Below are 10907 nucleotides of genomic sequence, written 5' to 3'. Positions count from 1 at the left end.
AAAAGCACGCTTCCACTTAAATATTACCACATATGTTGACCTCATTTCAACTAAAGTGTAGCAGTCATACAGTATTCACAAAGTAAACATTTCCGCTATTACAGCAAGGTACAACACACCGAATACTTGTTTTGTAAATAAAACCGCCTTTTCCTGCTGCTAGTTACTTTATCCCATACGCGTTTCGCCTTCTCTCCTGTCCTATCATCAGTGGGATCGATAACGATACACTTTTGTTAGGTTTAGATTATTAAACAGTTCACTTCGCGATTTTTTGTAAAACTTACGATTTGCTGATCTGCTTTTCCTCTCATCTGGTCTGGAGGTCGCACTACCACTTTTATCACTGCCATGTAATCACATTTTTGTGTTCTCACCTTCCACACACTGTTCACCATGTTTGTCACTCTTTTTTGTGGTGGACTATTGTTCTTTTGTCGCTCGATACAACTATTTCGTCGTACACTGTTTTTTACAACGTAAATATTGCGACTCCATAACGTGTTTCATCTTCTTTGGAATGTTTAACTATTTTTTGCCAACCTAACGAAGTATATGTTCGAGACCAACTTATGTTTATGATGTTTATACCGTGTGTGTGTATGAGTGAGAGAGAGAGCTGGATAGAGCCAACGAGTTTTTTTTGTGAGGGGGGGGGGGGGAGTGGGTTGGCGGGTGTACTGTACAATATTCTGTGGAGGGGTTCACAAGTACACATGCCAAGCAATTCATTATTTACTCTAATAGATAAAATAATATTATAACGTTCGCAAAAAGTATTAATACAATAATAGTGTCCAATATAAAATAATAGAACCCAACATCTTTACACTTACTTATCCATGAACCCCTCCACAGAATACTGAAACGAAAAGTCAAATCAGCTGTCACCAAAGTTTTCAATCGCTCGCTAACACCCGCACCCTCCTCCCTCCCCCCCCCCCCCCCCCCAAGCACAAAAAAAAACAAGAAAACGTCGTCGGCACTATCCCCCCCCCCCCTCTCTCTCTCACTCATACATACACACAGTATAAACATCGTAAATAGAAATTAGTCTCTTGTGAAGAACAGTGTACGACGAAATAGTTGTATCGAGTGACAAAAGAACAATAGTCCACCACAAGGAAGATTGAGAAACTTGGTGAACAGTGTTTGGAAGGTGAGAACACAAAGATGTGATTATATGGCAGTGATAAAAATGGTAGTGCGACTTACAGACCAGATGTGAGGAAACGCAGGTCAGCAAATTGTAAGTAGTTATTTTTTTTTACAACAAAATAGCGAAGTGAACTGTTTGATAATCTAAAACTAACAAAACTGTATCGTTACAGATCCCACTGATGATGTGATGCCTTAGAACAGGAGAAGGAGAAACGCATATAGGATAAACAAAGTAACTAACAGCAGGAAAAGGCAGTTTTATTTACAAAACAAGTACTCACATCCTCGCTGCGGAGGATGGCCACAAAAGAAACTTGTTACAGCACATCGAAATTCGACGCGCAAGTCGCCGAAGTGCCGTCAAATCGAAAGACTTGCACCAGGCGAGCCGTCTACCCGACGGGAGGCCCTCGTCACACACCATTATTATTATTTTAGCACATCGAAATTCGTCACACAATGTAACCAGGTCGGCCGGGGTGGCGGAGCTGTTCTAGGCGCTACAGTCTGGAACCGCGCGACCGCTACGGTCGCAGGTTCGAATCCTGCCTCGGGCATGGATGTGTATGATGTCCTTAGGTTAGTTAGGTTTAAGTAGTTCTAAGTTCTAGGGGGCACTGGATGGCAGCGTGGAGGGTAAAAATCGTAGAGGGAGACAAAGAGATGAATACGCTAAGCAGATTCAGAAGGATGTAGGTTGCAGTAAGTACTGGGAGATGAAGAAGCTTGCACAGGATAGAGTAGCATGGAGAGCTGCATCAGACCAGTCTCAGGACTGAAGATCACAACAACAAGACAAGTTCTAGAGGACTGATGACCTCAGAAGTCCCATAGTGCTCAGAACCATTTGAACCAATGTAACCAGAATGTGAGTTCAAAGCCAACGGTAAATAATTATGATATGGATAGTAGCAGGGGCAGGAATGACGGATCCCTCGCCCTATCCACCTTTTACCCCTGTGAAAGGTCACAAGTTCTCATTTTGAACGAGGAAAAATCCCTCCCCTGTCCTGAATTGAAGCCAGGACCTTTAGGAGAGGAGTTTAGTGCTCTTCCCTCTAGACCACCATGGTCTCCATTAATATTAAACGATTTAAAAATACTGGGCATTACTTTGTGAAGGTCTGTCGTAAAACCTGTTATTCCATGACAGGGCAAATTATGCCAGGGTACTGAGGAATTTGCGGATGACCTCAACGCTTACGCACTTCTGGCACGTTACTTTGTTTCGCTGTTGCGGCTACCACGCGAGCTGCCCCGTAAAAACGCAGCGGGGGTCTAGACTTTTTTAGGGGCCGGACAAAAGCAACTGAGACGTAAGCCCAGTGTTGGAGGAGTTGAGAGGTGGCGTGTGACTCAGCCGGGGGAAGCCGCGCGGGCATAAAGCACGGGGCCATTTCTGCGGCTTGATATTCCCGCCGGATGGCGGCCGTAAGAGCCGGGCATTAAGTGCGCCGCGCCTGCTCAGCATCGCTACGTGATCCCTGCTGGCGGCGCGGCTCTGCCCTCCACTGGCCCTCGCTGCCTCCGAGTGCGTAGCTCGGCGGCCCGCGGGAAAAACCGCCGCTCGTTTATCCGCGGCGGCGCGGTCATTACGCAAGCGGCGGTACCCTTCCGTGAATTCAAATAGGGACGCCGATTTACTGTCCGAGGGGGATATGGGGCCATTACTCCGCTCCGGCCGGCGTGTAATGAGAATCGCCGCGCTCCTTACAAGGAGAGAACGCGGCTCCCGATTCCGTCGTACGAGCGCCGATAGGTATTGATTGTACGGTCTGCGTGCGGATTACGGTATCTGTCGGGCTGCCAGGCACCTGGCGTCCACGAACAGGCGCGCTGCCGCAGCAGATACAGAAACTTACGCGCTTGCTCTTGTATTACTGCGGTATTCAAGAGAATCAAGAGACGTATCAGTGGTAAATTAAGTGCGTCAGGAGGTTGTTGTATTAATAGATTCGATTAAAACTTTTTATGTGGAGATGTTGAAAGCTGAATGTTACATTTCCAACTCTCAATCTGTAATTATTTCGATTGTCCGCCACCGGCGGTAGCTGAGTGGGATGCCGGCACGGTAGCCCAACGTGTTCTGTCAGAGGGTTGGTTAGCTGCCCCCCTTTTTTTTAAAAAAAAATAAAAAATAAAAAAAAAAACCTGAGTTAATCGATCAACAACGAACTTAAGAAGATGTCTTACGACGTCCGCCTCGAGCAGATGCAACGAACGAAAGCGAACAAAATGAGATACAAAAAAAGTGGGCACCGCGACAGAATGTCTATCCTAAGGGCCCGGCTTCGATTCCCTGCTGGGTCGGTGATTTTACCCGCTCAGGGACTGGGTGTTGTGTTGTCCTAATAATCATCATTTCATCCCCATCGACGCGCAAGTCGCCGAAGTGGCGGACGACTTGCACCCGGTGAACGGTCTGCCCGACGGGAGGCCCTAGTCACACGACATTTTTTTGTATTATTTCGAGTATTTATTACTGCAGGTTTCCTCCAAAGATACATTCTGTACCTAGTTTCCAATTGAGACCAAGATACGTTATGATGATTCTGGTAAATTTTGGAAATTTGTGGCAAGATCTTATGGGACCAAACTGCTGAGGTCATCGATCCCTAAACTTACACACTACTTAATCTAACTTAAACAAACTTACGCTAAGGACGACACACACACTCATGCCCGAAGGAGGACTCCATCATCGCCGGGGAGGGGAGGGGGGTTGGGAGGGGGGGGCAACCGTAACAGGACGCCAGAGACCGTACGGCAACCCCGCGCCTCTATGATTACCGTAAAAACAGCCGTAGGCTGCAGACTGGTAATTTATTTATTACGTGCTTAACCGGGGTAGGGCTTCACCAGGTCATCTGAAAATACAACAGGGAGGACGAAGTTATAAACAGCTGGCATGGTCATGTTCCATACCACCACAACGAAAAGCAGGTTCAATTCTGGAAAGAGATTGTAAGACGTATGCGTTGCCGGCGATGGGCGAGGCATGGCAGAGTCTCTGACCAGAGAGTAGTATGTACTTAGTTGTTGCTTGTCGCGAGTCGGAGTCTGTCTGCTGTAGTAGTCAGTCCGTGCTAGTCTGCAGTAGTCTTGAGTAGTCTGCGTGAGTCGGTTGTCTGCTCTGCTCGGGACTCTGGTCAGAACTCTGGAGGATGAGTATTATTGTAGAAGGTAAAGAAGCAGCCTTGCGCATATCTAGTAATGTATAATAATTGTTATTTAATTTCTTTCAAAAAAATGTCCAATAATAATTTTTTATAATATAAAGTAATTTTTTAAAGAAAAGCATTCATTTCAATTTAAAGAATATTTCCAATGCTTGATCATTCCTTCCAAGATCACAATAAAAAAAAACATATTGGCCAGCATTGTACGAAGCTGTGCCAAAAATTTCTACATAAGAGAAGATATATTGGCAGTTTTTATTGAGGTAAGAATTTTTGCTTTTTTTATTCAGAATACAGGGCCGAAGGGCAGCGCTGCTGTCCTCATAAAATTTACCGGGTTACTAAATCTTTTTATTATTTTGGTGTTTAGGAATTTTTCTGTTTCGAACTTAACATTAAATGAGAAAAGAATTTTGTGGGAACATTAAATGTGAATGTATTTCTGCACACAGATTATAAATGGGAGCCAATTTTGTTCAGAGATTACATTAAAATTAATTGTGTTCAGAGGTTACAATATATTTAAAAATTCATTTAATTAATATTTTTGTAGGGAGGTTACGTCTGGTACATAACTTTATTATTTAATTTTTCTGTACGGAGGTTACACTTGGCTCATGGTACATTCTTTCTCATATAAAATATTCGTGTGGGGAAGTTACACTTGACGACATCCGGACCAGGATCGTATTTCTTTGTGAATCTTCTGAGAAGTAGTCATATATCTGCTCTTATTTACTTAAAAGTAGTTTGCATCTGCTGCAACGCATTTACTAATTTGTCACTCTTGCTTTCACAGATCATCGGCAATTTGTTGCTCTCTGTTAATTGTGTTTGTTGCATTTTTTGCATTGTCTTTGTTTCATTTGTGCTTAATTCTGATTTGTGAAAAATGCCGCGAAAAACTGTTAACAGTACATCGCGATGTGTAATGAGTGAAATAGCCGACTCGAATAATTTGACCGATAGCACTTGCGACAGTCAGTGTAATGATGATAATCCCCTAATTGTAGACAATCAGTGCGTACCGACCACTAATATTGATTTTGATTCTAGTGATGAACAAATAAATTCAATTGTGTCGTCTGTTAATTTGACGACAATGGATGACGCGGGACGTTCTGTTACAATGAACACTGCACAGTTTAACACACCTGATTTGCAAAATTTGAATTGTGAACAGATAAATTTTTCTAACGAAAATGAACAGTGTACTCAAAGTACGTCAGAATTATTTGATTCCGAGGTAGTGACTAACAGTGCACATCCGATTGGCAAACCTTTTCAAGAATCACAAAATGACCAAATGGTTACACAAAACGTGACAATTGCAGGTACGCCATCAAACAGCACAGAGAATAGAGTAGGTAATATTGGCTTGGATGAAGTTATGGCACTATTGCTACAACATAGTGTAAAGTTCAAACAACTTAGTGAAAATTCCAAACAACAACTTAATGAAAATTTCATACAACAGAATGAAAGGCAAGACTACAATCACAAACAACTTAGTGAACAGAACAAACAACTTAATGAAAAGCTAGACAACAATTACAAACAGTTGAATGAAAAACAAGACAACCTTAATGAAAATTTCAAACAACTTCGTGAACAGAACAAACAACTTAATGAAAAACAAGACAACCTTAATGAAAAATTAGACAACAATTCCAGACAGCTTAGTGAACAGATTACAGCCGTTGCCGCGGAATGTCATGATACTAAAGAACTATTACGTGAGGAAATTGAGGCTTATGCTAGGAAAAGTAGTGAAGAAATTAGATCTGTTGCTCAAGAATTAAGGAATACGCAAGCAGCTGCAACAGAATCACTTAGAGACGAAATTAGTGCAGTCGGTAAACAATGCTCTGAAAACACAACACACTTACGCGAGGAGTTTAAATTAATGTCAGCAGAACTTTCACGCACACTGGATGCAAAAGTGGATGCGAAATTCGACCAACAGAAAAGTCAAATTGACGAACGCTTTAATCACCACCTACAAAACAGTGAAACGCGTTACCGTAAATTCCTACAGGAAAAAAATAAAGTAAAACGACAAGTCATGGAAACAATTACCGCACAGAGACAGGAAGATAAACGTAAATTGTTTACGAAAGCAAAAACATACGTAGACAATAATATTGCTACAGTATCAGATGAAATTAATACTATCAAACAGTTGAACACCGAATTGCGTGATGAAATTTCCGATCTTAAATCAAAAACAGATACACACACAGTAGACTTTTCAGACAGTGACCGACAGACTTGAACAATTGAACGAAACCACACGTAGAATACAGAAACAAATTAATTCTTGTGACACTAAAAACGATGATCAGGTAAAAATACTGACTGAAAAATATCATGAATTGGCCAGTCGTATTGACGTTATTGAAAGTAATAATGACAGCAAATCAGACGATACCTCGCCGATTTTGTTTAATCAAACACCTGAATTCCAAAATTTACAGCAGACGATCAGTGAGATAGATCCGTCCAGTAATACATTACGTAGAAAATTGTCGACTTTACAGCAAGAGGTGACAGAAATAAAAAATATTTCAGTCAATAACACGTCACAGCATACGGCACATTCCGAATATTTGTCACACTCACACAGCCAGTATAATGTAGGTAATTTACAGAGAGTACGTGACTTAGATTCCGAACAATAACAGACAAATAGATTCTCATACAATCCTGAACCTGTTCAGACGTACAGAGACGATAATTTTGATTACAAACATTTTCTATCAGTGAGAAAATTTAAAGTATTTAAAAATGACAGAACACAGATTCACCCCTTGGATTGGATACAACAATTTAGCTTTGCCTTTCCACCGACTTGGCGTGTAACGCACAAACTTGAATTTATTTGCAGTTTTTTGGAAGGCGAACCGGCAACTCGTATGAAACCGATCGCCAGACAATGCTACTCGGTAGGAGAATTTCAGAATGCTTTTCTGTCAGCGTATTGGTCGAAGACGACACAGTGCGGAATCAAGGATCAATTAATTAGCTTACCAAATTATGAGAACTCAAATTTTTCCACTGTCACGCAATTCTTTGTACACATGGTCCAACAAAACCAGTACTTAAGTGAACCATACAGTGAATCTGCACTTATTCAATTATGTATTTCTAAATTACCACGATCATTAAGAGTGTCACTTTTAACGGGTCAGCAGAAAGAAAATAAAACATCCTGGCAGATTAAAACTATGTGCCCGACCGAGACTCGAACTCGGGACCTTTGCTTTTCACAAGCAAGTGCTCTACCAACTGAGCTACCGAAGCACGACTCACGCCCGGTACTCACAGCTTTACTTCTGCCAGTACCTCGTCTCCTACCTTCCAAACTTTACAGAAGCTCTCCTGCGAACCTTGCAGAACTAGCACTCCTGAAAGCACTTGCCCGCGAAAGGCAAAGGTCCCGAGTTCGAGTCTCGGTCGGGCACACAGTTTTAATCTGCCAGGAAGTTTCATATCAGCGCACACTCCGCTGCAGAGTGAAAATCTCATTCTGGAAACATCCCCCAGGCTGTGGCTAAGCCATGTCTCCGCAATATCCTTTCTTTCAGGAGTGCTAGTTCTGCAAGGTTCGCAGGAGAGCTTCTGTAAAGTTTGGAAGGTAGGAGACGAGGTACTGGCAGAAGTAAAGCTGTGAGTACCGGCCGTGAGTCGTGCTTCGGTAGCTCAGTTGGCAGAGCACTTACCCGCGAAAGGCAAAGGTCCCGAGTTCGAGTCTCGGTCGGGCACACAGTTTTATTCTGCCAGGAAGTTTCATATCAGCGCACACACCGCTGCAGAGTGAAAATCTCATTCTGGAAACATCCCCCAGGCTGTGGCTAAGCCATGTCTGCGCAATATCCTTTCTTTCAGGAGTGCTAGTTCTGCAAGGTTCGCAGGAGAGCTTCTGTAAAGTTTGGAAGGTAGGAGACGAGGTACTGGCAGAAGTAAAGCTGTAAGTACCGTGCGTGAGTCGTGCTTCGGTAGCTCAGTTGGTAGAGCACTTGCCCGCGAAAGGCAAAGGTCCCGAGTTCGGGTCTCGGTCGGGCACACAGTTTTAATCTGCCAGGAAGTTTCATATCAGCGCACACTCCGCTGCAGAGTGAAAATCTCATTCTGGAAACATCCCCCAGGCTGTGGCTAAGCCATGTCTCCGCAATATCCTTTCTTTCAAGAGTGCTAGTTCTGCAAGGTTCGCAGGAGAGCTTCTGTAAAGTTTGGAAGGTAGGAGACGAGGTACTGCAGAAGTAAAGCTGTGAGTACCGTGCGTGAGTCGTGCTTCGGTAGCTCAGTTGGTAGAGCACTTGCACGCGAAAGGCAAAGGTCCCGAGTTCGAGTCTCGGTCGGGCACACAGTTTTAATCTGCCAGGAAGTTTCATATCAGCGCACACTCCGCTGCAGAGTGAAAATCTCATTCTGGAAACATCCCCCAGGCTGTGGCTAAGCCATGTCTCCGCAATATCCTTTCTTTCAGGAGTTCTAGTTCTGCAAGGTTCGCAGGAGAGCTTCTGTAAAGTTTGGAAGGTAGGAGACGAGGTACTGGCAGAAGTAAAGCTGTGAGTACCAGGCGTGAATCGTGCTTCGGTAGCTTAGTTGGTAGAGCACTTGCATGGGAAAGGCAAAGGTCCCGAGTTCGAGTCTCGGTCGGGCACACAGTTTTAATCTGCCAGGAAGTTTCATATCAGCGCACAGTCCGCTGCAGAGTGAAAATCTCATTCTAGAAAGAAAATATTTCGTCATTCAGAGATCTGTTACAGCTTTTGGAAGTGCAGCAATCTGATTATTCCCTTATAAACAAAAATTTTTCATATAATAACCAAGGTCAACAAACATACAACAATTACGATCAGGCACGCAATTTCAATAGCAAATGTAATAGACGCTTCAGGAACGAAAACCACCAGAACTTTAATAACAGACAAAATTTTAATTGTCAGTATCGACAAAATTACCAGCAACAGGAACCACATTTTGGTAACAATAGACTTTTTTCACCACAACAATATGAAAGCCAGCCGGTTAGCATACCTAACCAACAATGTAATGCACAAGGTCAACCAAGCTTTAATGTTTCGCCGCGTACGCGTATAGCGTCGGCCCCTACAAATAGTAACGCACAGCAACAAGGAAATCAGTACGTACAGAAAACACACTGTTTCAATTCCTATCGCAGTGCACCGTATAGAAATGACTATCATGACAGACGTAAAAATAATGAGCACAATTTTCAGCGTACATTTAATAACAGTCGGTCTTATCAGCAGCAAGAACATCAACAATAACATATTATCATGAATGAACCAGACAGTAGGTATAATCCCGAACGTAATACGTCAGGAAGAAATAACAGAACAGTACAAATAGTGGAAATGCCACAGCATCCTCCTGTAATAATAACACGTCAGATAGAATTTGACTAGATACAGTACAGGTTGCATCTTCCAGCAACGTAAGTAATACTTCAGATACACAGAATCTTGTTCACGAAAATGTTATTACTTTTGACGACATCCGAGACACTCTTTTGCAGGAAAGACCAGTTGTCCAAAAAGCATTTCACACCCTGTCATCGAAGTTAAAATTGGATCATAGAAATTTTCAGCAGTAATCGACTCTGGATCTCCTATGTCAGTCATAAATGAGGAAACTTTCAACGAATGTAACAAAGAGAATACCTACCCTACGTTACCTTTAGGCAAAACTAAAGTAAAAGGAGCAGTATCTGGTAAAGGAGTAGATGTAAAGTTACAGACACTTATCATTTTGTATTGCAGGTCATACATTTCACTCAAATTTTTGGATTGTTCCCTTATTGACGACAGACGTTATTTTAGGTACAAATTTTCTGGTACAACGCGACGCAATTATTGACTTTCAAAATTCCAATTTAATGTTAAAGGATGAAAATGTAAAACTGGCTTTAGAATTTCAGCACTCCTTAGCTGCAGAAGAACAAACAATCGTACAGAGGTCATTTCCGCATCACGTAACTTAGACTGTCATTCCACATTGTTCACAGATACGTACATACACAACTATAATACTCCAGACGAAGCCGACTATGACGTTATACAGATGATTTCTGATAAAGTTAAACAGAGCAGTGCAAATACAGACGACGAACGCACACAACTACGCAAAATTCTTTTACAGCAAGCTCCAGTTTTTGACAACGTTCCTGGTACTATGTCCGGATTTATGTATGAATTTCAAGTTAAACAGCACGACACATTTAAAGCCAAGCATTATCCCATTTCGTATATTCACAGAGAACAAGTTGAGAAAGAATTGCAAGCTATGCTTGACCAAGGAATTATTGAACCGGCAGTTAGTCCGTACATAAGCCCGCTCCATATTGTTAAGAAAAAGGATGATTCACTTCGCCTCGTACTTGATTCGCGTCACATCAATGACATTATTATTAATGAAACAGATCGCCCACAGACACTAGAAGAACTTCTACAGAAATTTCATGGTATTGCTATTTATTCCACATTAGATTTGAAATCGGGATTTTGGCAAATTCAACTCCATCCGGACTGCACAAAGTAC

At 42.3% G+C, this 10907-nt stretch overlaps 1 non-coding gene across 1 annotated transcript; it reads right to left on the bottom strand.

Annotated features, from left to right (window-relative positions):
- Positions 1-7569: 7569 nt before the first annotated feature.
- Positions 7570-7644, bottom strand: Trnah-gug. Its single transcript has one exon. It is a non-coding gene; the product is annotated as a tRNA-His (tRNA).
- Positions 7645-10907: the final 3263 nt, after the last annotated feature.

This window comes from Schistocerca piceifrons, chromosome 3 (assembly GCF_021461385.2).
Source record: "Schistocerca piceifrons isolate TAMUIC-IGC-003096 chromosome 3, iqSchPice1.1, whole genome shotgun sequence".
Taxonomy (NCBI): Eukaryota; Metazoa; Arthropoda; class Insecta; order Orthoptera; family Acrididae; genus Schistocerca; species Schistocerca piceifrons.
This window is presented reverse-complemented; position numbering and strand designations above follow the sequence as displayed.